Source organism: Delphinus delphis, chromosome 12, assembly GCF_949987515.2.
Source record: "Delphinus delphis chromosome 12, mDelDel1.2, whole genome shotgun sequence".
NCBI lineage: Eukaryota > Metazoa > Chordata > Mammalia > Artiodactyla > Delphinidae > Delphinus > Delphinus delphis.
In genome coordinates, this window is record NC_082694.2 from 88,743,504 (window position 1) to 88,770,001 (window position 26,498).

At 47.8% G+C, this 26,498-nt stretch overlaps 1 protein-coding gene across 7 annotated transcripts in view; it reads left to right on the plus strand.

The window, feature by feature from the left end:
* MYT1L (myelin transcription factor 1 like) overlaps positions 1-26,498 on the plus strand; it is a 398,116-nt gene that overhangs the window by 210,900 nt on the left and 160,718 nt on the right. For all 7 annotated transcript variants that reach the window (XM_060027164.1, XM_060027163.1, XM_060027167.1 and 4 more), the window contains exon 4: positions 571-712. The gene's annotated coding sequence lies outside the window, so the exon portion shown is untranslated. The remainder of the gene's footprint in view (positions 1-570; positions 713-26,498) is intronic.

A 26,498-nucleotide genomic window follows, 5' to 3' on the forward strand; every position in this document is an offset into this window, starting at 1 on the left:
ACAAATGAAAATTTTAAATGAATACTTAAGAGGTTGAATTTTGTTTTCCTTTTTCATTAGCAAATAAGATGTCCTTGGAAAACCTTTTACATGGAAAGGACCGTAGCTTATTTACTGCCTTTTGAATGGACAAGGATAAAAATAAAAACACATCTGACAAACTATGATGATAAAAGCTCTGTATCGACATGCAGATACATCACTATGCTTCCCTAATTAACTTCTAAATATTTCATACTGTCTTAATACTTTTCAGACTCAATCAAAGATAACTTACACTTAGTTTTATTGAGAACGTGTTAACAGTTTGTGTAATCTTTACATCGCAAACAGCAATTTAGTTATCTAAAGAGATTTTTCTATAAGGAATCATTTATCACAAATCAGTGCATTGTGATACAATCTCCAGGTCCCCCCGTAGTGTCTCCGTGTGTTTGTGCACCCAGCCTGGCTGTCATCCCCCCGTCTGTCCTCAAGCACAAACCTCCCTGGTGATTAGACCCGGCAGGTAGGATCCTTGTCGCATTATGATAATCAACTGCATTCCTCTGCCTTTTTATTCTTCCCTAGAGTGACTGCATCTCGTGGAAGAGGAAAAATGTAGTTATTGGATCCAATCGAGTGTTTGTGTCTCTGAAATTATCAGCAACACCCCGTCAGGAAAGGTTCTGTTGGTCCACAGACGTATGGCGATCCAAGCAGCCACATAAAGGTAATGACCCCGTGTCCTACTTCAGGCTGTACGTGCAAACAGATGTTTGTCTATTACCTTAACAAGAATTCCAAAAAGCACAAAGACAGGTATGCGAATAGAGGATTTTGTATTTGATCAAGAGTTCAACGTTCCTAATCTTAATAAACAAACTCAGTACAGTCAGAATTTATCATCTATTACTAAACATAGACTCAAGTAGTCTTCTTTTATCCAGTTACAACATTACCCCCAAAATAATTTCATAGCCATGTTAATAGGTCTGTTCACCCCTTGGCAGTTGTACAGAGGCTGCCTCGTGCAGAGTCCCTTTAAAATCAGATCTCTCTTTCCACTATTAGTCTATTAGGGACCCTTTATCTTTAAGGAATTAAGCACTTCTTTAATTAGGGCCCATTTGCATAGCTCAAGGTCCTCATAGGTTGCTGTCAATTACTGTTGGTAAGCCTCTCTCAGCGTTGCTGTGAACCTCCAGAACCACACTCCTTGCAAACTTCCAGTTATATATGGCTAATGTTCTTTTTTAAGAATTTTAAAAATTGTGGTAAAATATATAGAACATAAAATTTACCTCCTGACCTTTTTTAAGTGTACAGTTCAGGAGCGTGAAGTACATTTACTATGTAGCTGTGCGACTACCATTGCCACCCATCTCCAGAACGTTTTTCATCTTCCAAAATTAAAACTCTGTCCCCATCAGGCACTCACTCTCCATTTCCCCCTCCTCCCAGCTTCTGGAAACCACCACCTACTTTCCGTCTCTGTGAATTTGACTGCTGCGGGGACCTCATTGAGGGGATCATACAGTATCTGTCCTTTAGTGGCTGGCTGATTTTACCAGCATTATGTTGTGGCAGGTGTCAGAATCCCTTACCTCTTTAAGACTCAAGAAGATTCTGTCGTATGTAGAGACCACATTTAGTTTATTCCCTCTCTGTCAATGGACACTTGGGTTGCGTCTACATTTTGGCTATTGTGAATAATGCTGCTATGAACATGAGTGTGCAAATATTTGTTTGAATCCCTGCTTTCAGTTCTGCTGTGTATATACCCAGATGTGAAGTTGTTTGATCCTATGTTAATTTTTAACAGTAAGGAACTTCCATACTGTTTTCAATCACAGCTGCACCATTTTGCATTCCCACCAACGGTACACAGGAGTTCCAATTTCTCTACATCCTCACCAACGCTTCTTGTTTTTTGTGTTGTTTTGTTCTGTTTTGTTTTTAATAATAGCCATTCAAATGGATGTGAAGTGGTATTTATTGTGGTTTTGACTTGATTTCCCTAATGATAGTAACGTTGAGGGTCTTTTCATGTACTTATTGACCATTTATATATCTTCTTTGGGTAAATGTCTATTCAAGTTTTTTGCCTTAATCAAGTAGTTTTGTTGTTGCTGTTGTTGTTGAGTGTAGGAGCTGTTTATGTATTCTGGATATTAAGCCCTTATTAGATAAATGTTTTGCAAATGTTTTCCCGCATTCTGTGGTTTGCCTTTTCATTTGGTTGGTCGTGTTCTTTGATGCACAGAAAATTTTACTTTTGATGTAGTCCAATTTATCTATTTTCTTTTGTTGCCTGTGTTTTTGGTATCATAACCAAGAAACCATTGCCAAATCTAACATCATGAAGATTTTCCTATATATTTTCTTTTAAGAGTTGTATAGTTCTAACTCTTATGTTTAGTTTTGGGTATTGATCCATTTCAAGTTAGTTGTATATAGTGTAAGTTAAGGGTCCAGCATCATTCTTTTGCATGTAAGTATCCAGTTTTCCCAACACCATTTGTTGAAAAGACTGCCCTTGCTCCATTGAATGGTCTTGGCACCCTTGACAAGAATCATTTGACCATATGCACAAGGGTTTATTTGTAGGCTTTCTATTCTATTCCTTTGGTCTGTGTGTCTGTCTTTATGCCAGTACCACACTGTTTTGTTTACTGTAGCTTTGTGTAAGTTTTGAAATCAAGAAGTATGAATCTTTCAAATTTGTTCTTCTTTTTCAAGATTGTTTTGGCTATTTGGGGGTTCCTTTAGGGTCCATATGGATTTTAGCATGGATCTTTCTATTTCTGCAAAACAACAACATTGGGATTTTGATGGGGATCGCTTTAAAACTATAAGTTGCATGGCTAAGTTTCTTAATCAGACAGAAATAGAGGTTTCAATGTTTTATGGTAGTGAATTTTCCTACCCAATTTGAGCATGTACCATTACCTTAAATAAATTTTTTTTCAGTGTGAAAAATATTAAGATTTTATTTTATTTTTTCTGATCCTGGTATGGAGAACAATAAGTGATTGTAGGGAATGTTAACTATAAAGTTTTACACAAATCTGCACTGAGAATGAAGAGACAGTTTCTGTTGAATTTCTTAAAACTCAGAATTTTGAAATCAGTAATTCCTTAGTAGAAAATTACCAATTTCATGGAATGTTTCACATAGACTTTGCCATCAAAGGTAAGCTTATCTGGCATTCAGAAGTTCTTTATTTATAATAAGAGCCTAATACAAAACTTAGGTATGATGAGGCATCACTCAAGACCATGGTCAATATTAACAATGTGGAGAGGCACAGTATATTTGAATGAGTGATTAATCACATTTCTGTGTCATTTTTGAAATAACAAAACCTACCAACGATCGAGCTCCAGCACACACGCCAGCACCGGGCAAGCACTAAATTCCTCCCCAATTCTCCTAGACTGAGAGATTATCCTTCCCACTTCAGAGCTCAGTAAAGGGAAGATTAGAGAACGTAAGTGACTATGTTAAGATGACATAATTAATAAGTAGCCAGGACAGTAACTGCACCAGACTCAGGTGGCTGACAACGGAATTTTGTTTAGAGATCTACATTTGACGCAAATCACTAATTCCAAGAAGCCTTCAAATTTCAATCTTCAATCCAAGTCTATTTCTAAACCAAATGAAAATGTTCAGAAGTTAGCAGTAGAATAGATACAGCAAAAAAAGGACTCAAAGGAAAGGTTTCTTTCACAACTACCCTTTCTGTCCCAGATACAAAGGGATAATTGTGTATTAATCATTATGTTCATCTGTTTCCCATTTTTTCTACACTGTTGAGTGCCTATTTTGTTCCATGAGCCCTTCTAGACTCTGGAGGTATAAAACGGGTGAGGCATGGGCACTGTCCTCAAAGCATCACAACGACGTGGTGAGGACCAAGAGTAAACAGGCCTGAAGGTCCTTCCTTCAGGGCAGAACACCTGCTTGGTCCCTCCGCCTTCCAGAGCCGAGCATGTTTCCCGGCCCTGTAAGGAGTTCGGTCGCTTCTCATGGTATCAGCAGAGGTCTGGGTAAGATGACTTGGGAGGATGGAGAAGAGGTCTTAGCTCTGATTAGAGGGGCCAAAGATGTCTTTGCAGAGGAAATGACCCCAGAGCTGGGCCTCGAAAGATTAGTTCATTAGATGGATGAATTGGGAGTGACTTCCCATGTAGGAGAAAAATATAAAACCCAGAGATGAACTCAGGGCATAGACATAGATACCAGTAACTTGGCACACACAGCTGCTTGTTAGGACAAAGGACTTAATTCCTCCCGGCTTGGGTTTGGTGTTGGTAAAACAGTTGTGATTTCTGTCGTCCACAGGAGAGAGAACGTGGTGTGGCTCCATCTCCCTGTCTTTTCAGATGGAGGGTATAGAACTGTCCACTCCAGGGCTCTCAATCCCAGAAACTGATTACTAGCTGCTCTCACTCATTTGCCCACCATCCTTTCTTCTTGCAATGCCCAGCGTTATCGTATTCAACCATCCAGAGTCTTGTTACCTGCTGCCGTGTGGTTGTTTGAACTATGGATTCCCAGAATTGTTCTTTTGCTGCTTCTACTCCTTAGATTGCAACCCAGAATCGAAGGATGCAGGTGGAAGGGCCCATGGTCCCGTTGCCATTGCTAAGCCAGCAGCGGTTGAGTACAGACGGCCCCGGTCCTGCAGCCCTCGCACTCCCAGCCCCTCCCCACCCTGTGGCCACCACCGGCCCCCCGTGGGCCATACTTCCTGTCCTCAGCCCTGGCTTCCCTTAGCAACCCCAGTCAAGAAGGACTTTGGGGCTTCCTCTTATGGGAGAGATGAAAGTGCTGTGGTGAAAGATTTAGATTTAGGGCATTTTCTGTCCATGTGTCCCAATTAGCCACCATGATTGCCGAGCTGAGCACCTGTGGCTTCCCCACAGCTGGTGCTCTAGGAAATCCAATTTCCTCTGAACCAGAGCCCAAAGAGAAAATCACACTCCCATCCAATTTCTATGCTAAAGACTTTACTTAAAATAAAATCAATATCTGTTTCCCAAAAAGCTTCATGGATTGTGTTCTGAATGGCGACTATTTTAAAGAAAAGTGTATCGTGTGTCCAGAAGGAGGAATCTGCCGAAATAGCTCCAACTTTATAAATCTGTGGTCTTTGACCCTTTGAATCGGATTTATTTAAAACAGCTGACAAATACTATTAGTTTCGTCCTAGCACTGCCAGTTACCATTTGTGTCCCTTTGGGCAAATCCCTTCAAAGTCTTACTTTCTTTTTCTGTAAAACAGGGATAAAGGGCTAGATCAAGTGTGATGGATTACATGAAAATACTGTAAACTACTAATGATGGTGATTGTAGCTAAGTATTCATTAAGTATCTACAATGTACCAAGCTCCGTTCTCAAAGTACCACTCACTATATCCCATTTAGTCCTCGAAACACCCTGTGTTACTCTTCTTGTCCAGATTTTTATCCATAATTTATATCAGAGGAAACTAATGTATAGAGAAGTTAAATAAAATGCCCCACGTTACACAGTAAAGGGCACGGATGGAACTCAAACTTAGGTGGGTGTCTCAGCTCCTGGCCAACGTTCTTAACTGCTGGGACCTGCCCCTGCCATGTTCCCAAAGCCCTATGCAAATATCACACATTGCTCTCCTTGTGTCTATTCCACACATATTTACAATAGATATTATTTGTGTGTGCATGTAAAGTATTGCGTGTATATATATGCTTACACACCAAGAATTTGTAAAACTGCTAGGTTGCCACTAAATCACACTGTTTTGCGTAAAAGGAACAACGCTGTTAATATGATTCCGAGTTCACCACTCTCGTGGCCCCCTGCTCAGAAAACAGCCCAATAATTTCGAGTCATGTTTTCTCAAGATCATCCCTAATGCTTTTCGATCGTTTTCATAGTGATTCATCAGTATTGCTTAAATCTTCTTTATGACCTTTGTTACCTGCCGTTATAACAATGTTTATAAAATGTAATGTTATAAAATAGTACAGATAGTGAAAAATAAGTACAAGCGTTTGAGCTTTGATTTTTCTGGAATTTAGGAGATAGCGGAAATTTGCATTTTACATGACTTGTCTCAGTCTTGGACCACCACTCTCTTGGAAAGTAGGATGCAAATGACTAATCCCTCCCCCTCCCCTGGAGTGTGACAGGGACTGCAGGTGATGACACTTCTCTCCCCCCAGCTGAGAACGATTGCCTCCATCCGTGGGCGTTTTGATTGAAGCCGAGTTGGGGAATAGGCGGGTCGTGTGTGGGTGTGGATGACAAGGGGCATCAGATCCAGGGGCTTCTGCCAGCCAGAGTCCACCTGCGGGCGGGGAGCTCACCAGAGAGGAGCTCCTCTTGGCTCAGTGGAGGTGCTGCCACCGTGATCGAGGTCAGCCTGGGAGCCTTCCTCTGTGACCCCATGCTCCTCCGGCATACTGGGTGACTTGAGACTGGGAGGTCCCTGGACGCCCCTCGGGTTTATGAAAGCTTCCGAGCGACGTGCGTTTTCCACACATGAGTTTCAGAGTCGGAATGCCCGTCCCTCCTGTTCCCCTGGAGCAGAACTAGGAAAACGAGAAAAGCCAAAGATGCCAAGAGAGCCCAGGGCTTTGCTGTAGCTGCACGTTCAGTTCAGTGAACCTCCAGCTCGTTCAGCCCCAACCGCTTTCTAAGTTATTTCTCGGGGAGAATAGAGCAGTGCAGGGTGCTAAAGTGACCCCTGAGGTCACTGGCACCAGGAGATTTGAACATCAGACAGTATATCATAAATTTCTCAAAAAACCCAAAAGGCAGAAACACCTATAGGGCAGGTGCTGTGTGTCGGGCGTGTCCGTGCCTTCCATGCACTCACAGCCTGAGGTCCCCCACACTCCACGATGTGCTCTGGACAGCCCCACACTCATGGCGGAGACCTGCAAAAATCCCTGGGGAGACTAACAGTGCAATTATCGCCTGAAAGTCTGTGATGCGTGAGAAATCTGTGCCCTGAGGTCTTGCTGGGAGATTTTGTGGTGCTGGTCGAAGCCTAATGCTGACGTTATTCACCATTTTCATATTTCCTCTTTAATTATATTTCCTCTTTAATCATAGTTTACATCCTTTCCTTGGGTCTTAACGTTTGTTTGACAAAGAGATTGTGCACCATTTTATTTATAAAGATCTACCATTACTAATATGTTTAGAGAAGAACATTCTGCTTAAATAACTGGTAGCATCTTCCACTGAAGCTTTTATAATTAAACCTCTTAGTCTGCTAATGTCAACAGTTCCTTCTAGATGGAGTTAGTGGAATTTTTGTTATCATGGAAAAGTAGCATGTTGAGCTTTTAAATTTCCTTCCAAACAGTGGACACTTGCCACTTGATTCGACAGCCTGAGCCTTGTGTAATATGTACAAAGTCGTGACGTTTAGCGACGTACAAGCCTTCTCCTCACTCCTAGAAGAGAACTTTCAAGTAGCCCACGTTCCATAGAAGGTTCTAGGACGGCCACTGGAGGTATATGTATCTTACTTTGGGGGAGGAAATACAACTATCCTCAGATGTATCGTTTTCATTTGCCTTGTGGATGTGTTCTCATTTGACCAGAATAAAAATCATGTTAGCCCTTACCTCATGGGCAGCTTTCATGCACAATTTAAATCCAATGTAAAATTCATGGGTGGAAATTAATAGACACTTGCCAAAGCATAATGAATAACGTATTACAGTCTTGAAAGGGGTGTTAAATTTAAACACAGATGATATAGCAGTTAAATGAATAAATCTTCCCTAATCAAAATCACTTTCAAAATATGGAAATTTTAGTGCCTGCCTTGTTTTAGGGTTGCATTAATAAACAAACAAACAAACAAACAAGGAATAACCCCATTAGAACAGAGCAGAAAAAACGTAGATAGTGACTGACTAGCATATTCAATTTGACAACAAATATTAACTAAACATGGAGAAAGAATATGGAAAGATATTTCAGAGGAGATGCAAGTGGCTTTTACGTTAGAAAAAGCGTTCAACCTCATCAGCATCATCCGTGTGACCCACAGACTGACAACGTCACAGCATCATTTACCGACCAACCACGTTCAAACCGTACTGAGGACTGTGGCTGTACAGACACAGTTACCGGCAACATCAGTGAAGCTTAGAGAGGATGTTGCCTTCACATGAGCACGTCCACGTAGTGCACAGACACTTACACTCAGGAGCTGCATATATGTTGTACGTATGGAGCTGCAGCGAGGTGGTGCCCAGGGAGCATGGCCTCTGCAGGGACCGTATCCAAGCATGACTCTGGACAATCTGCGATCTCTGCAGTCTGTTTCCTTCTGTGTATGTCAGGCATGATCACAGCATGTTTACCTTGAGTGCTGTGAGAAGGACTTGATGGATTGAATGGCGTTTGTCACACAGCGAGCATTTCAGAAGACTTGGATACTTTTGTTACACGTTACAGACTTGTTTGTAAGAGCAGGAATTTGGAAACAACTATTCATCCATAAAAGACTCGTTCAATGAATTACGTTGTGTTCATGCAAGAGAACACTATGAATTATTTTTTGAAGGCGGGAGCTTGTACGAACCTAGCCCAGCCTATGTCGTGAGATGAAAACTCGCAGGGTGCAAAGCCACGTTGAGGGTTACCGTTTGTATACTTTGAAAGTGTGTTTGCACACAGATGCTTGTCAGTGCTGGAACATCAGAGGAAGGACAGTCAAGGTTGCCTCAGGGTTAGGAGTTAGCTGATTGGGCAGGAGAGGAGTTTCTTCTCCTCGTATGCCTGTGGGTACCTGAAGCATGCTGCCCCATCTATACGTCTATTCCCCTTTGAAATTTGTGATCGATGTTTATATTCACTGAATATTCGTGGAGAGACTTGAGAGGAGCCGACAGAGGCTGTGACTCTGGGGGAGCTGACACTACCAGTCAGATGTCCCCGGAGAAGTTGGCAGAATGGATCTGGGGCGGATTCGTGGGAAAGGAGTGGACAGGGCAATACCAGTGCCAAACTCAGGGGAGAAGAGAGGTGTCCTGGAGATCAGACAACTCCTCAGACCTGAGAGGCTGGTGGAGATGGGATCCTCCGCCAGCACCAGCAGAGGCACCGCGGCAGGAATCCCAGGTTCCGCCTGGAAAAGAGGCAATGAGTCTAAATTCTGGTGTGTACAGGGCGCAACCACGTGAGCAGAGGACAGGAAAATGGGGAACGCTGGTTCTGGGAACATCCTTTAAACACGTTGCCCGCTCTCCTAAGAAAAAATGCCGAACTCTGAGGGGCAGAGAATCCATCCACGTGATGCGGGTTACTGGTTTCATTTGGCTAATACTGTACATCGTGAGAAGGTGGGTGGTACAGCCCGTGAGCTCCGAGTTCTTCACACTCTTGCAGATCTGCTGCTTTGCCCCCTCCACCCCGTGTGGCTCTGCAGAAGTGCCCTCCTCCCAAGGCCTCTCCAGGGCCTGCTACTTCAGCACTTTAAGGAAAGGCAGGCAGAGCCCATGGCAGCCAGGCAGTCCGCCTGTTGGAAGCCTCCCCAGAAACCGTGTCTGCAGGGTGATGGATGAGGTCAATCTCCCGTCGTTTCATGGGAGATTTACATGCATGAGTCTCATTAGTGCTAATGGGAGTTTCTTGCATAAATCTGACATGCGGGAAGGTAAGGAAAAAGCCGGTTTTCTTTTCTTCTTTATCGGTTTTCTTGCTTAAGGCTTCGTTCCTGCAGTCTGGGGGCTGGCTTGGGTGTCTTGCCACGTGCCTTGCATGGAAGCCGCTGGTGGTCTTCATTTACATGGAAATGGACCCCAAACAGGGTTCTGAACTCACACGTTTAAACACCTCCTACTTGCGCCATCATCTTTGCAAGTACAGATGCCCAATCAGTGCCACTGATCCAACAAATTTCCATGTGTCAGTTGTACCTGCTGTGAATGTCATTCTGTTTGGTGATAACAGGGCCTGCACCCAAAATGGAGGTGGGGGGAGAGGGAAAGCCACACTGAGCCCTTGCTGTGAACTGAATTATTTTTAAAGTGACTACAGATCCCTGCCCTGTTTTAAGTGCCAGCCTATCTCTGAAGCTAGGATTGGGTTTGGAGGGAGAAAGGCTAGACCGGCCCCTGCCGCTCACTTGCCATCCCTTCCCTTATGTCTATTAAGCTGTGGGTCCGTTTATAATGTCAAGGCAAACGTGTGGAGTTAGAGCTGTTTCCAAGAGGACATCTGAACTAACGAACACAGGCTTCATTTCACCCTGCATCTGAGTGGGAGACTGGCGTTTTTCAAAGCCCGTTGAATACTCCCCGTTATTATTTTGAGCGTATGCCAATTTCCCATCATGTTCACACTCAGAGCTGTGGAGTGTCGCTTGTTGGGAGGTGGTTGTGGAGGACTTTGACATTATATAGGTTCACTTCATTTGTATTTAAACATTTGCATATGTAGCTGCTGACAGAAGGTGGCCACGATGACTTCAGGTACATCTAGTTCGGAGGACAAGTCACGAGTGTGGTGACTTGTGATAGAAAAACCTTTTCTTTGTAATTTAAATTGCGTATGATTTACAGATCGATACTAACAGCAGATATTGTCTCTAGTATATGCCCATGTATATGTAAATGGATATAACATGCTAATGCATGAAAGCAACATGTGTGTGAGTGAGACAGACAGATTCATAGAAGATTTTAGTGGATTAGTAGGAAAAAGAGATAAAAAGAATAACTTTAAAATTTTCCAGGAAACCAATACTTCAGTTGGTTAAATTAACAACAGAAGAAAAGTAACTTTCTGAGCTTTTTCTTCATTAATCCATTTTCTAGAAAAAATATCTGTCTGATGGAGTCATTCTCTGTTAACCAAAATGATAAATATTATGTCTTCCTCTCTAATCAAATTCTCCTTCAGTCAAATTTTGGCCTCTTCTTTATTAGAGATTATTTGTAAATTGATGTTCATTTTGATCACAGTGTGGATAACTGGATAGTTTTTTGTGTGTCCACATTCATGCACTCACTTATTCAACATATACGACTGAGCACCCATGAAATGCCAGGCATTGTTCCAGATGCTGGGGATGCTTCAGAGAGCAGAGCCCCTGCCCTCACTGAGCTTGCCTTTCAGGAAGACGGACGCAGGTGACGCAGGGCAGGAAAGGAGCCTTTCTGGGGAGGGAGCAAGGCTCTGTTCCAGAGAGAGGGTGACCTCCAAGAAGCAGACGTGGTCCAGTCACAGCTCCAAGGAGGCAAAGACAGGGTGTAGATGTTGGGGAGCTGGGGTCGCTGTCTTGAACTGTTTCTGGCTTCTGGATGAGGTGGGAAGCCAGGTCCTCCACGGGCTTGAGGGGAGGAAGGGACCAGGTATGGAGGAGGAGATGTGATGGAGGGAAGGAAGGAGGGGACGGGGACCTTGTATTGCCAGCAGGAACTGAATACCCACCTGAGGCCACGTCATGCTTTGAGGTGAGACCAGACAGCCAGGACTGCATCCTTCCTTCCAGCCAGTCTCTGGAGGAGGGCTGGCACAAAGCAGACGGCGAAGCCAACCTTCCCAAGGGAGGAAATTTAGATGAGAGACAGGCGGGCAGATTAAGGAGCGCAGGAAGAGCAGCGAATCGTGATCCATCCAGTGTGAGTGCCGAGGAGGGGAGGACGGAAGACGGGGGGTCAATGAGGAGATGGTGGGGTCAGTGGGCGATTTGCTGGTCCTTGTACAGTTGTCCAAAGGCTGGTTGGAGACTGGGAGCTGGAGGGAGGGAGCTGGAAAGGCACCAGGTGGCAGCCAGAGGGGGGAGCGTCTGAGTGAGAAAACAGAGGGGGGGCCGTGGAACAGAGGCTGAAGCAGGAAAAAACGGTCCAGGAGTCAAGAGGCCAGGATTTTGGAAGGATGGGTGATGTGGATGGAGAAGTTATCAAGGATCTTGCGGGCTGGTTGGAGATCATCCCGTGATCCTCAAGGAGTGGGGTGAGGTCCCCGTGTTTTAGTGATGTCAGGGAGTCTCTCTGAGTCTAGGGTGACCTGAGACTCAAGGCTGGAGGGATTTAGGGAGGATAGAAGGGGGCTGCCAGGTGAGGGGCCGGCCCGGGGTGCAGAGGCCCGGGGCGGGGCAATACACAGGATGCTCTGCTGCCCGCCTCGAGTTCCAGAGGCTGCCTTGGAATGATTTCAAGAATGAGGCATGAGAGGTGGGGTCAGGAAGGGGACAATGCCCGACACATGAGGCTTAGAACCTGAGTAAGGGTCACCTGGGAGCCTGACAGGAGGTGCCGACCTCAGCATCCCCAGCATCTGCCGCTGGTGGGTGAGGCTGGCAGGTGAGGCCGGGGGAACGTTCATGGGATGTCCTTTGTGATTTAGCACGAATCATAGCTAATATGTTAGAGCGGGGCTCCTAAGGGTATTAAGGGATCCGTGCGACTAAGCACACGATGTGTAACATTGTGACTCTGGGCACAGAAATTGTTTAATGGCTCAGGAAAACACCATGTGTATCACACATGTCATTTACATTGTTTGCCCTTTAAGTGTCCTTCAGAGTTGACACAGATACATTACAACCCCCTTGAAAACAAAATCCACAAATAAGGTTGACATAAGGAAAGTTTATTTGGCAACAGAGCTAGAGGGATGGAGAGGGGCTGCATGAAACGTTTCCTTGCAAGGACTTAAAAAAATAAAATCCGTGTACCATGCAATCTCACCAAAAAGGAAGAACTTTCCTTCAGCCGGAGAATCTTCAGGTTCTCAGTTACCACATGTGATGGTTCAAGTGCGAAGATGGTTGTTAAGAAGGATCTTGGCTGGACACAGCTGCCGATGACGCACTTGAAACCGTCTGCTTCGGCTGCGAGATGCAGGTATTCGCAGCCCCTCCCCTCCTCCCAGACAGCCCACAAGGATGCCATGGGGACGTCACCCTGCACCTCCATGGAACATTTGTTCACAAGGATTTGCTGGATGTACAAGGTGTGTGTAGGTGTATGTGCTGGGCGCACACGGGCATTCATTCACTCCCCACGCGTCCAGCGGACGCAGATGAAGTGCTAAGGGCGATGATTACACTGCCGATGGACCCCTGGTCCCTGAACACACAGGCCGCTGAGGCCAGATCAACCCAGAAACCAGGGCAAATGCAGTGAGACTGAAATGGCAACACCTGTACAGGTCACCAGCTGTGATCAGCTCATACTGCAGACAGGGCACCCAGCAAAGTTCACCCAAGGCTGCATTTCACACACACAATCACTCACACGCTTTCAGACTCACAGTAGTAACAACAGCCAGGTTTAGCCGTCTTCGTGCTCCCTCCCCTACGACCTCCCTCGGAACAGACCTCCTGGTTCCTTCTCGCGTCTCCAGGCTCTGCCCGTCATCCACTGAGTAGGTCCTATACTTCTGGAGAATAAGCAGGTCACCCTGGTCCTGCAGATGCTCCACTCTGAGCCCAAAGGCGTCTTCCTTTTCACCAAAGCCCATTAGCTTCCTGTTGGGAGTTTTCTGTCTTTGGAGCTCCTGTGGGTCCAAAGTCCTATCTATTCCTCAGCGATAACCATGTTCATCCTTAACAATTCGTATTTCCCTCCATTCGTAAATTCAACTTTGAACCTTCCTTCAGGTGGTAAACTTCCCATTTTGTAACAGTAGGAAATGGAGATTCCAACTAACTGACGTGTATGGAACCAAGAGTTTGTGGATAAGCATGTAAAGATCATGTATAGATTTTCGTCAAATATCACTGTGGTACCGTGAGGATAAAATGCTACAATATTTGTGAGAGAGAGAGCCGTGAACCACAGAACGTTCCCCGATGATTACTTATTAACATTAGGACAAATGCGCCCAGTGAAACATTGTCCTTTCAACAGGTATTTACTGGCCACCAGCCGCGAGCAGGTACCAGGGCTATAAGGATGAAGGGGTCTCACGAAGCAGAAACTCACGTACTGAGCGCAGGTCACCGGGCGGGGTGCGGGGTGGTTGGCTCGGCACACAGCACTGTGGGTCGGGGCATCACAAAAGGTGTGTCTAGTGGAGGAGATTGGACCCAGCAGAAAGGTGGAGACAGTGACGCTTAAGCATCAGCCCTGAATAAGAAGGAATCAGGGAAGAGAGGGCGGGGGAAAGTGTGCGGCCATTGGAAACCTGGCGTTTCCTGCGGAGGAGGTCTGTCCGAGGGGGAGGTTGGCCTCGTCACAAATGACCCTGCGGGACATGTCGGGGGTTGGACTTTGTTCTGAAGGCTGCGGGACCATACACGTGGTCATCCTTGTGACTGATGCCACGCAGGTAAATCGGCAAGTAAGAGATGCATCTGGCGGCAAGGCCAACCACTAGGCTACACGCAGGAACACAGGCGATAAATACGGCCCCCGACCAAGACAGCAGGCGCGAGGGACAGGATGGGCGGCTGGAGAGATGCAGGGAGCCAAACCAGCCTGGACAGGCCACTGGGGAACCGGGGACAGAGGGGGGATGGAAGAGGGGGAGCAGGCAGGGGTCCACGTCCCGGGCTGGGACCGCAGCTCAGGTGGGGGAGCCACTCACGGGGCTGGGCGGAAGGCCGGCTGGTCACACGTGGGCAGGAAGACCCCGCTCAGCCAAGGTCACACTTCAAGGTTACAAAGTTTAACCTTAGGTTGAAAAGCATCTCAAAATTGTATACACGGAGTTCAAGTGCAATAAAATAATAGCATGATAAAAAGGGGCACATTCTCTGATCAAGTGAGTCTTAAACAGCGCCGGCCCTTCTAACATTCCCGTAAGAGACGCGCATGTCATGAAATAATGCCATTTAATTCCGCAAACATGTTGAACCCCTAGGTCTGTTGCTCAGCAGATGTTCAGTGTTTGATTTCACTAAACCCACGCGGAGTGGCGAGGTCACTGAGGCCTAACCCAACTCCCAAGGACTTATCATCTCATAAGGGAAACAAGACAAATGGGCAGAATAATCGCTTTTCAGGGCTGTTGGGAATCAGTGCCGGGGTGAGGAGATGCACAGGGATTTAGGGGCTCGACCACACCAGCATTTTTCATCACCTGAACCCCACTATTACTTGTCCCGGACAGGTGACCCCCTCCTTGTAGTTGGAGAAAGAGGTACTTTCGGGTCTCATAGCTGCAGTGACGGTCCCGCAGGCCTGCCAACCACGTTCTGTGCCAGGACGGGGAGACCCACTGGGGACAGGATGGGGCAGCTCCAGTTCCCGTGGAGCGTGCAGTCGAGGGACGGGGCCCACAGAAAACAAGCAAACACACAGAAGGTGACTGCAAGTTGCAGTAAGTCTACTGAGCAGGGGACAGGTAGTGGGTGGAGAAGATGAAGCGCTGCCCCATCCACTCTCACAGGGTGGTTTGGAAACTCCTCTGCTGGGAAGACGGCGGTGAGGCTGGGCAGATAGTAGAGGAGAGACTGAGAAAAGTGGGGAGACTTTCAGGCAGAGGGTACCACAGAGACGGGTCAGGACTGTACCAGCTCGTTTGGGGAACACAGAGAAGATGCTGGAGCCCAGTGGACGTGGGGCAGCGTGGGGTAAAGCAGGTCAGGGGCTGCAGAGGAGCCTTTCCATGCTGCCTTGTCACAGTCAGAAGGGGTCTGACGTCTTAAGGCAATGGAAAACCACTGGTGGGTTCCAAACAAGGCAAAGCCCAGAATGTATTTATATCTCAAATTTGGTACTTAAACAGACTGGAGGTTTGATTGCCAAGGGGCAGGAAGGGAGAGGAGAAGACAATTAGATTATTTCATTGGTCAGGTGAGAGATTATGTAACTTGGACTAAGTGTGTTGATGCAGAGAAAATGATTGAAGATGTGTTTTGGAGATAGAATCGTAAAAACTTGTAGATATGGGGCTTTGAGAGGAACGGAGGAATGAACAGTGACCGTGTTGCTGATGTGAACAGGCATGTGGACAGATTCTGTTACCTGGATACAGACGGCGTCAGGGAGAGAAGCTGGGGTAGGAATGAGGAGCTCCATTCCGGGCCCGAGAAGTTTTGGATCAGACATCACGTTCAGAGTATACATCTAAGTGTCTGAATGTTGGTATTGTGTCGAAACTAACGTTCTTTTCTGAGCTAAATGCCCCTCAGTGTTTGTAGGACTTTTAGAAAATCATAGAGAACTTAAGTAGCTTTAATCTTTCTATCACATTTTTAAAATGAGGGGAATTGAGCGGCTTATCTGCGGTTATCCAGGTACATAAGGAGAGCCAGGACCAGCCCAGGCTCGTGTCTCCCACCCTGTGTGCTCCCCACTCAGGCACTGAAAACACAGGTGCATTCGTCTGTCGGGACTAAACCCACACTCTGCGTAACCCTCCTCACTTCCACGATGTGACTGTGAATGGAACTGCAGATGCGACACTGAGTCCAGGGCGCACAGCGCACCGCCCACCATGGGCCGCCAAGCTGGTCAAGTCACTGAGTCTTTCCAGACATTCCGAATGGGGGACAAAGCAGCCAGGACGGTGAATCATCTTCATCCCATAGATCCCCCCACTACCTGCCATCTCTGTTAGAATTTAGTGGCTTAAAACCGCATTTCTGTAGCCAGGTGAAACCTAGAATATTTTAAAATGCTGATTCCTGGTGTCTCCTTCACATATTGAAAAACGAGGCTATTTTTCTCTCGATATCAAAGTGCTTTTCACTCAGCACCTCCGCACTGAGATTGGCCTCGAGGCCTCGGCGTCCGGGGCAGAGTCCTGTCTCGCTGCCCTGGGACAGAGGGATGAAGGGATGCACGGCCCTTCTTTCTGTACCGGCCACTGCACCCTGGAAGATTCGCCAAATCTGAGTCCCCCACCTGTTCCTAGCGGTTTTTAAAAAGGTGATTAGTTGGATCCGACTTGACTCAGTCTTGAGCGTCCCCCCCCAAGGCCTCCCCCCGCCCCCCCGCGTCTGCTGCTGCATCTCTTCAACATGAGCATCACAGCTGCGAAGGCATCATGACGGTAACCCCACAGGCCCGTGGTGCCCCGGAGCTCAGTGATGCCGACAGGCCCCGTCTCTAGAAGCCGCGGAAACATAAGATAAACCTGTAAAGCTCGGGGCTTGTTTGTTGGAAATTAGTAGCCACACTGTTTATTGGAGCTGGCGATGAAAGGTCCATCATTTCGAAGTCAGTCCTACAAATACTTAATACAAAACCAAAGTATTCGAGAAATAGCTACATCCTCGCAACGTGAGACACTAGAAACGAATGCTTTTGTCAGAATTCAATAAAGACGCTATAAATCCGATTCATCTTCGAAAAGTGAAAACATTGGGGCCATAAGCACCAAACCGTGTAGTCCCTCTGGTTGGAAGTCGAAACAGAGACGTAGCTTAAGGCCGGCCAAATATCTAACTAAAATGATACATAAATCATCCCGGTTCAGACTGCGCCATGGTTGCCCATCAACTTACAGGATCCTTTCAGGGACATTATCACAAGTTCATGAACTTTCACCTCAATATACTTTGGAGGAAACCTACATTTGTAACTCCTGCATAATGTCTAAGGATATACATTCAGCTCACAAATAACTTTCTAATAAAGCTGAGAAGAAAATATCTTAAACTGGCATGTTTGTTTAAATTATAGTTAAGCCAATTGCTTCCTCTTATTCATTTTCATGAATCTTAGCATCGAGAGCAAAGCCTGGCAAATAGCGGGCATTCCTTTTGTGTTTAGAGTAAAAGACACGCGGATGAGCAGGTGAACACGATAGGTAAGGGTCAAAGGTGTTAGAAACAGAATATGCATCTGGATACTTTAAGACATGCTGAGGTGTTCGTGAGCTAATTGTTGCTGTAACTGGTACTCCACCAGAAGATAATTTGTTCTTGGTACCCTTCCTTAGAAGGGAAGAAGTGAGTAATTCAAAAACCTTATGAAATATGCAAATAAGCATGGTTAAGTGTTAGATAAGGAGTTAGTGAGATTGCGTGTATTTACTTTTCTCTAGTCTTACACCCAGAAACATGTGTTTGGCCAATATATATTGACACACGAAAAATTGTCAGAGGCCAATAATTTTCTAAATTAGATGCAGTTTCTCCAGTTGTCAGTTTTGAAGATAATTTATTAGATTTCTTTGTAATGAAATAGAACCTAGATTATTTTATGCACATGAAGGTAATTCCAACTCCAAATCATACGAAGCGTGGAGAACCGGTTAAGCGGATCTGTGACACATTTGCGTGTGTGTACCCACGAGCACATCTGTGCATCCGTGCACATGCATGTGACATGGGCGTGGACATGCATGTGTCAGCTAGGCATTCATGTAATTTACTGTCACTTTAGTCTAAAGTGGAAACGGCTGACTTGGGTAATTACAGGTCTGTAAAAAATCACCTTTCTCCTTTTGGTACGTTTAGAACAGGGTCCTTCGCTCTGAGTTATTGAACACCTAGAAGCTTTTTCAAAAATTCTAGAATACTAGTGTTGAAAAAGACTTTAAAAAACATCCGTTCTAGGGTCCCATTTTACAGATAAGGAAACTGAGGCTCAGAGGGACTTACTCAGAAGGAACCCATTTAATCACCCTCCTCTCAGGGGCGTCCTTACACACACGCCCCATCACTCTGGCTCAGGTGCTCCTCTTCTGGGTTAATTAACGGTCTGGGTTTCACCTCCCATTAGACTGCAGGATCCTTGAAGGCTTAGGTGCTTTGCCCTGTGTCCCTGGTAGCTGGCCTGGGCTCCGGGAAGAGCTGAGGAAGGAAAGAAAGCAGGTTTCGTAGCAAACGCAAGGTTAGCAGCCGTGTCTCCAGACAAGGCCTTGTCTTCGTGTTACGCCACCTGCCTTCCAAGAGCGTGTTTTGGAGTCATGATGCTAGCTTTCCTAAACTACACGCAAAACATTCCTTCCGTTAAAAAAGTTCCCTAAAGTGTAGACCTTGGATAGAATCTGCCATTTCCGTGGTCCTGCCTGACCTTCCGTCTCTCTTCCTGCTCTTCACATGGCCTCCCTTTCATCACAGATTTACAGCCTCCCTTTCTGTTCATCACTTTCTGACCTTCACAGTGATTGGAGCTACTGGCCCTGTCACTCAGTCCCTTCGATTCTGCCCCATAAATTATCAGCCGCCAGTGGCCACCCAGGTGTGAAGCCCACGCTCCCTATGGGGCATCTGGATGGGCTCACACACCGGGCTCACCTCCCTGCCAGACCAAAGGTCTCGTTCTTCTTATTCTCCGAGAGGACGCTCTGTTATGGGCTGAGCGTCGCAATAGATTATTAGGAAAGGGTCTTCTTAACTAACCCAGTGTTATGACCCCAGATATGATAGAAACTCAGTTCTATCAGATGATGAGACTGGCTGCGAGGAAAGCAAGCAAAAGCCATCATGCCACTATTACCGTCTTCAGTTTCACATTTGCCGTGGCCCTAAGCTCTAGACTAACCATCCGCTCAGCCGCCATTCGTGCGAGCCTCCTTCAGGAGCTCCCTGGGCACGGACACCACTTCTCAGCCCGACCGTTTCAGCTCCGCAGTGACAGTCAGCAATGTCACCTACTTTGCCGTCATCACAGCTAATGGGATCGCTGGGTTGGCGAGTTTGGACGCTTTGCTGGTTTTGCCACATTAAGTTTCTAAACAGCGTCGCTGGTGATTATTTCAAACCTCTCCTGTACATCGCATTCTTTCTTACCTTGTATTCCTAAGATACTAACACAGTCAACTCATATCTGACAGCTACTTTTTGTTATATAATCTTAACGACACTATTTTACAAGTTGACTCAGTTCACAGGAGTCTACTTAGTACATCCTCCATATAAATGTAAAAATGTTCTGCTGGCTGTCACGTACAATAACTTCTGCACTTTCTACCAACCAAATTTTTGACCTTCCTCCGGCGATGACAGGAGAAGTCTGCATATACGTGTGGCTGTGCGTCGCCCCGTCCCTCCCTCCAGGGCCTTCGTCCTCTTTGCTCGGCTGGTCATGGCTGGGCCATTCCTGCTCGTGAAAAGCACTCACCATCCCAGTGTAAACTCACAAGGGCTGATCCTGCCCTTTCTAAGGGCGCAGGGAGTGGGCTTCCTCAGAGCCCACCCACGGGGCTCAGCCAGCAGCAGAGCTCGGGGGAATGAGGGCACCGGGTGCGTGGGTGAGCAGGGGACAGCCAGCACCACACCTGCCCCAGCGGCAGGGGCGGTACAGAGGCCACAGGGGGACCCAGAGGTCCCCACACCGACCGGCCTCGGGTCAGGAGAGGCTGACATCCATGATGTAGCAGCGTCCCAGCCATGGGACTTGGCCCGGGGATGGAAGGCAGACCACCAGAAGCAGACCCAGGAGGCCAGGGAGACGCTGCTTTCCACTAAGGCCCTGGGCCTGAGAGAACTCGACGTTGGGATCCCCCTGGACAGGCTCACCCGTACCTGCTCTCACCCCAGCCCTCCCGATGTTTCCGGTCAGGCCCTGTCCAGCCCCTCCTGACACCCCCTTCCGCAGCACAGGCAGGGGGAGTCCCTGATCAGCAGGCCCCCAGAAACCCACCCAACCCTCCTCAGGCCTGGTCAGGAGAACAACAGAGGGAACAGAGGTGATCTAACTGTCCCCTGCAGGGAGCCTGGAGAAATGCCAACTCCGAGTGACCAAGGGTGTGCGTGGTAGGGAAGGTAGGGACGAGACCCCTGCGTGGTTTTGTTCTATCCGTGAAACTGGAACTCAAGCACTAAAGCCTGATGCACAGCGTAGCTCACCGTGGTGCCCGGTAGGTGTCTGAGCACGAGGGCCTGTGTGCTGCCCCTGCTTTAACAGCCAGGGTGTGAGAAGACACCGCCCCCCAGCTGCCAGCCCCTCCGTTTCTCCCTGAAGCTCTGCCTGTCTTTGTCCTAATCAGGCATGTAACTGATCGGTTTAGATTTTTGTTTTGCTTCATGTGTCTTGTTCTGAATATCAGGTTTGAATATAATTGCCATAGGCCACGCTACCTTTTTAAAAAATGCATCCAGTATGCAGGTTTGGGAGCTGGGGGTGACATGAATGTTATATGTAAATTTATGGAAATGTATGCTAATGCCCCATTGCAGCCCGTGGGTGAGTGAAGTGGCTGTCACATCCTCACAGGTTAGGTCACCAGGGAGCCCCGAGCACTGCCAGCTCAGGACGACTGCAGCATATTTATGTCCCCGTTGAAAACAGTCCAATAGCTTTTCTCAAAAGATCTCACAATTCCCCCAGACTATTCCTGTTGATGAGAAAAATCACACTGGTGATCTTCCAAGTTATCTGTGCTTTCTTTTATATAGAAATCAGCCTACATGTTTCTTACATTTGCTGGTTTTTAAGTTGGTTTCAAGTCAGTAAATACCACTGGGCGCTTGGCGCTTTTCGCTGTGAAACACCGTGCTGGGTAAATGCAATACAGCTCTCAAGTTCCAGGACCTTGCAGCTCAGTAGGCAGCACTGCAATGGAGCTGGAACTCGGATCTCCAGAGGGGGAATGTTCCACGTAACTGTCGGGTTGGGGGAAACACCCCAGGATTCTAAGCAGAAGGGGCTGCTCAGCTGTGCTCTGCTGAGCCCCACTTAGAGAGCCAGTAAAACCCTGTGCCCCTCACCCCATGTCATCCAGAGTGTCAGACCTTCCACGCATCTTATACGTGGGGTTTTTGCATAAGATTTAAAAAAGAAAAATTTTCCTATGTGAAACCCAACAAGGCACACGGGATGGTTTAGACTCTAGAAGCTGATGAGGTAGCCCAGCACCGAGACGGTGCAGACCACGCTCAGGGGGCTGCAGTGGCAACAGGTAGAAGCCAAAGGGGGAACGTCAGAGTCATCTCAGAGCTAAGACAGACTTCAAAGCCTTGCAACCGATTGAAAATTCGCATGGGAGCAAGGAGCGAGTAAATGGTGGTTTTCTGCTCAAAGAAAGGTGACTGAGAAGGTCCGGATGGCGTAGAAGGACCTGGGAGTCAGAATGGCTGGTTGGCAGAGAAAGAAACTAAGTCTGAGGAGCCCCTGGATGTCTGGGTGGGGGAATGGGGCAGACGCTTGAAATTCGGGCGAAATGTGGTAGAAAAACAGGCTCGGAGGTAAACCTTCCCGAGTTGTTTGATTAGAGGTAAAGGTTAAATTCCTGCCGTGAACGAAACCGCCAAGAATGAGACTAGAGGCTCAGGAACAGAACCTTGGGAAGGTCTTAACGTGGGGGTAGGAAGAGCAGCTTGAAAATTAAGAAGTGAGTTGCATCAGACACAGAAAGAAGGGGTTTCTAGACCAGTAGGAGGACCCATCGTGTCCAGTGATGCCTGAGAAAGACCCCTGGATCTGGTGGGTTTAAGAAGATCACCTCAGGAAGAGCAGACAGGAGATGCAGTATGTTAATGCTGAGATTACGGTCAAGATCAAGAATTTCAGAATTATTTGAAATTGGCTTTTGTTTTGGGGCAAATATTTTTAAATCGATGTAAAATATCTTCTCAGAAGAGAGTCCAAGTTTTCCAGACATGAGGACAGCAAGCTGGCGGTTTGCCCTGACACCTAAGGCAGCAGATCACGTTTAATCTTATCAGGGCTTTACAATTCTCTTCAAAGGAAGGTCTCACCTCAGGAAATACATTCCATGTTGATTCTGATGTTTGTGGTTGAAAGCGTCAGTTACCGTGAGTCTGGACGCTCCTCTGTGTCAGAGACCAGACGGTCCTAGAACCTCCGAGAAGGAGGGAAGACTCACTAGGAACTTTCTCAGCTTCCACTCCACCCAACTACTCGCTGCTCTGCTGTCCAGAAAAAGAACAAAAGAAAACCTGTGTCTTCGGGGCCGGAGACCCCACTCTGCCCGGCCCTTTACCAGATGGTGAAGGGGTAAGTGTCTCGCCTCCACCAGGTCCCTGAGCAGGTGTGGGAACCCCCTCCCACACCCTGAGGGTGCTAAGTACCACCCTCCACTGGAGAGGGCTTTATACAAGTGCCAGAACTGGTGAAAAACAGGTAAATTGTCCCATAGTTTTGCATGGGAGCACAAACAGACCTCAGGGCATGGAAAACCCTTAGGCAGTCCCCCGCAGCCCCGGGTGAAACGCCCCTCTTTTTACTGGCAGCCCGTGCACAGCTGAGAACCTGATGGGCCGCCCAGGGTGCTCGGGTGTGGTTCAGCCCCTCTCACGAAAGCAGCTGGGGTCCCAGGTCGGGCAGCTCCGCAGAGCACGGCCGGGGCCACAGAAGTGCCTCGGCCCCTGCCCTGTGCTTCCCTGCAAGGCCCCGCTGCTGCCCTTCTCCCCCCAACCTCCGGTGACCTGCACCTGTGCCCCGCTTCTCTCTCCACGCCACGACCCCTTCTTCCTCCGTCCTTCCTTCCGACACTCAGGGATTTACTGCAGACGTCACAATACCTGAGCACTGACTGATTTATCGTAATTTGGGGTTCCAGCTGCAGAGATCTTAACACCCCTTCCAGCCATGGGGAAGGCTCAGACTGACATACAGGGAAATGTGGAAAACAAAGGTGAAAAATGATATTCCAAGATTTACTATTCACTTGCCACATCCCGCTTTTCCACAGAGACAACTGGACAGTTTCTGGGCCCTGATCTGAAGGGAAAAGGGCAATTTGAAATTTTCCCAAAATGCCCCTCATCCTGGAAGGTGGAACCAGGGTGACGGGCCTCAAGGTGGGATGTGGCTATGACCCTCGACCTTCAGCTCCCTCCAAATAAACAGCCCCCAAAGGGATTGTCAGCAGTGTCTTTGAAGTAAGAGCCAGGAGTGGAGTGAGGAGGGTCAGCGCCTTCTTCCCTGGCTCTCAATGTTGTAAACACTTTATCCGCCAGGCTGGCCGGGGCAGAGCCTCTGAGAGGGCAGAGCAACGAGACGTGTGCATTTGCTCAGCGGCTTTGACAGTACTGGGCTTAAAGAACAAGATCACTGTCTCACAGTCTGGAGGATGGACTCACGCCGAGACCCCGCTGCGGGCAGGGGTGGCTCCTTTCGAGCCCCGGGGAGTTTGTGTCCTGGGCCCCTCCCCAGCTCCTGGGGGTTTGCTGGAGATCTTCCACATCCTTGGTTGGAGAAGCATCAACCGACCCCTGAATACCGGTCACAAGGCACTCTCCCTGCGTGTGTCTCTGCATCCCCAGTTCCCCGTTTTATAAGAACCCCAGCGATACTGGATGAGGGCCCACCCTATTCTGTATGACCTCATCCTCCTTTATTTAATCTGCAACGGCTCGGGTTACAAATAAGGTCACATTCTGAGGTCCGGGGGTTAGGATTTCAACCTATGACTTTTCCAGACACAACTCAACCCTAACAATTAGGTGGAGTGAAACAACATTTACAGGAACGACGGTAGCATTGCTTTCACAGCACAGGAAGCTGGTCCTACACAGCCGCGGAGGCTGTTTTCTCCTCCAGACGGTGGGGAAGTCTGCCCAGTCCTCGGCTGCGACAGTGAGCCCTGGCCGTGGGCCACGCGGGCTGCTCCGCCCCTCAGACGAGCTGCCAGGTCTCAGCAGCAGTCGCGCTTTAAGATGAAACATGCCTGGCGTGATCTGGTCACACATGGGTGGATGACCCATCTTCTATCACATTTGACCGATGTGGCCATGTCAGCTTGTGGGCTGAAAAATGGTACTTTTGGATGGATAAGTAAGGATGAAGTTTGACCTTATTCATCAACACATTGCGTCTGGTTCTGACCCCACAGAAGCTCTGATTCCCCAGAGATTCTCTAGAGGGAAAGGAAAGATTGATGTGTCTCCTACTACAAGTTCTGTCACCTTTCACCTGGTTGAATTTGCATTTCTTCTTATAAAAAGTTATTTTAAATTAATGCTATGGAACTCTGAGTGTGACAAAGGAAAACTACTTTTGCATCAAATAGAGAGGCTATTAAGCAACCTAGAGCTTACGCTGTCGTTTCAGACCACCTGGAGGTGGGTGTCAGAGTTCGTGGGGTGGGACAGGGGCTCGTACCTGTTTGGATATAGAAGAATCCCAGCTCATACCCTGCAAAGGCCTCCCCCGACTTGGAGGGGCCCTGTGTGTTCTCAGTAGAGCTGTGTTGTGGAGTTTCGTGGCAGAGGCAAGCCCTGTTAAGCCAGTATTCAGAGGTTGCTCCGTTTACGACCAAAGCACTGTGCAGAGTGCGTGAGTGAAGTTGGGACACCTGCGGGGCTGTCTGCCCTACGACCCTAAGCCCTGAGGTGGGGAGCCCAGCCCGCATCTGCTGACTCTCAGAAGTTTCTGGAAGTACAGTTTGGTGGCTGGCACTCTACTGCATGAAGACAGAGCTTGTTCACGGCAGGATCTCAGGATATTGACACCATCAAAGACACAAGTACAAGCCATATCGTCGGTCCCTCCATGGTCTAAGTGTCAGCAGGTGTCAGACCTGTGGGGAACGGCCTGTTTCCCAAGAGGAGGGACCCGGGCTGCTCTGGGCCGCACTCTGATTCCCAGATGGGGCACTGAGGGCCAGGCACGAGGGGCCTGTTCAGAACTTAACTGGATCACGTGCCCCCTCTTTGAATTCCAACCTCCTGTCATGCTCAGCACAGAAACGAGACCCGTTCTGTGGCATCAGGAGCCGTGAGGACCTGCCCTGCCTGTTTTGTCCCTTTAACCCCAAACTCTTTCTCTCCCTGGGCCTGTGCCCCTCCCCCTCCATCCTCAACCAGCTACCTCTTCCCTCGGGTTTGACCGCACACACCCCCTAGAGAAGCAGGGTTCCCGACCTGCAAAGAGCCCTCTTGCTGCCCGAGACCCCGGCCACTTCCCTCCCGGGTGTCACCCCTTTGCCCGTTTCCCACCTCCACTCAGAACGCGCAGCGTTACTGCCGCACCGGGCAGACAGCTCACGGGCTCCCAAGCAGGGGGGTCACGGTCCCAGGGCGGCTGCTCCAGGCCATGGTGGTCCCTGGAACCAGGCACATCCTCAAACAGACTTGAGCTGTTTGTGTTTGGGGAGGATTTAGGAAAACATCCTGGGGTAAGTCTTTCACTCAGAGTCGGAAGGGCCGTCTTAATGAAAAGTAGAAGTTACACGAGGAAAGACTGAGTGTCACCCTGTCAACGTCTAAAACAGCCACAAACCGAGCAAAAGGCCAGTGATAACCTGGGGAGAAGTATGTGCTGCGTGAATAACACAAAAAACATGAGTATTCGGAACACACAGAAGCATAACCAGAAAGGTACAGGAAACAACTAAATCGCAGCAGAGGAGCGAGGAACGGCCGTCAGCTCGGGCTCAGCCACCTGGGAAACAAGCGGAGTTCGGTGACGCAGCTACTGCCGACGTGCTGGAAACGTCGCATCCGTACTTTTACTGGTTGTGAATGGATCTGACCGCTTCGAAGGGCAGCTTGCTGGTATCTGCTGAATTTTTAAATGTTGAGAAGTATCAGTCCACGTGCCTGAGGAGGAGACCAGACAAGGTTTAGTAGAGCATCAGTATCTGTTAGTGAAAAACAGGAAGCAATCCGAACGTATATCAAGACGTTTGATCGTTTCATGAATCGTGTGTAGCCATATTATGGAATAATTACCACTCATC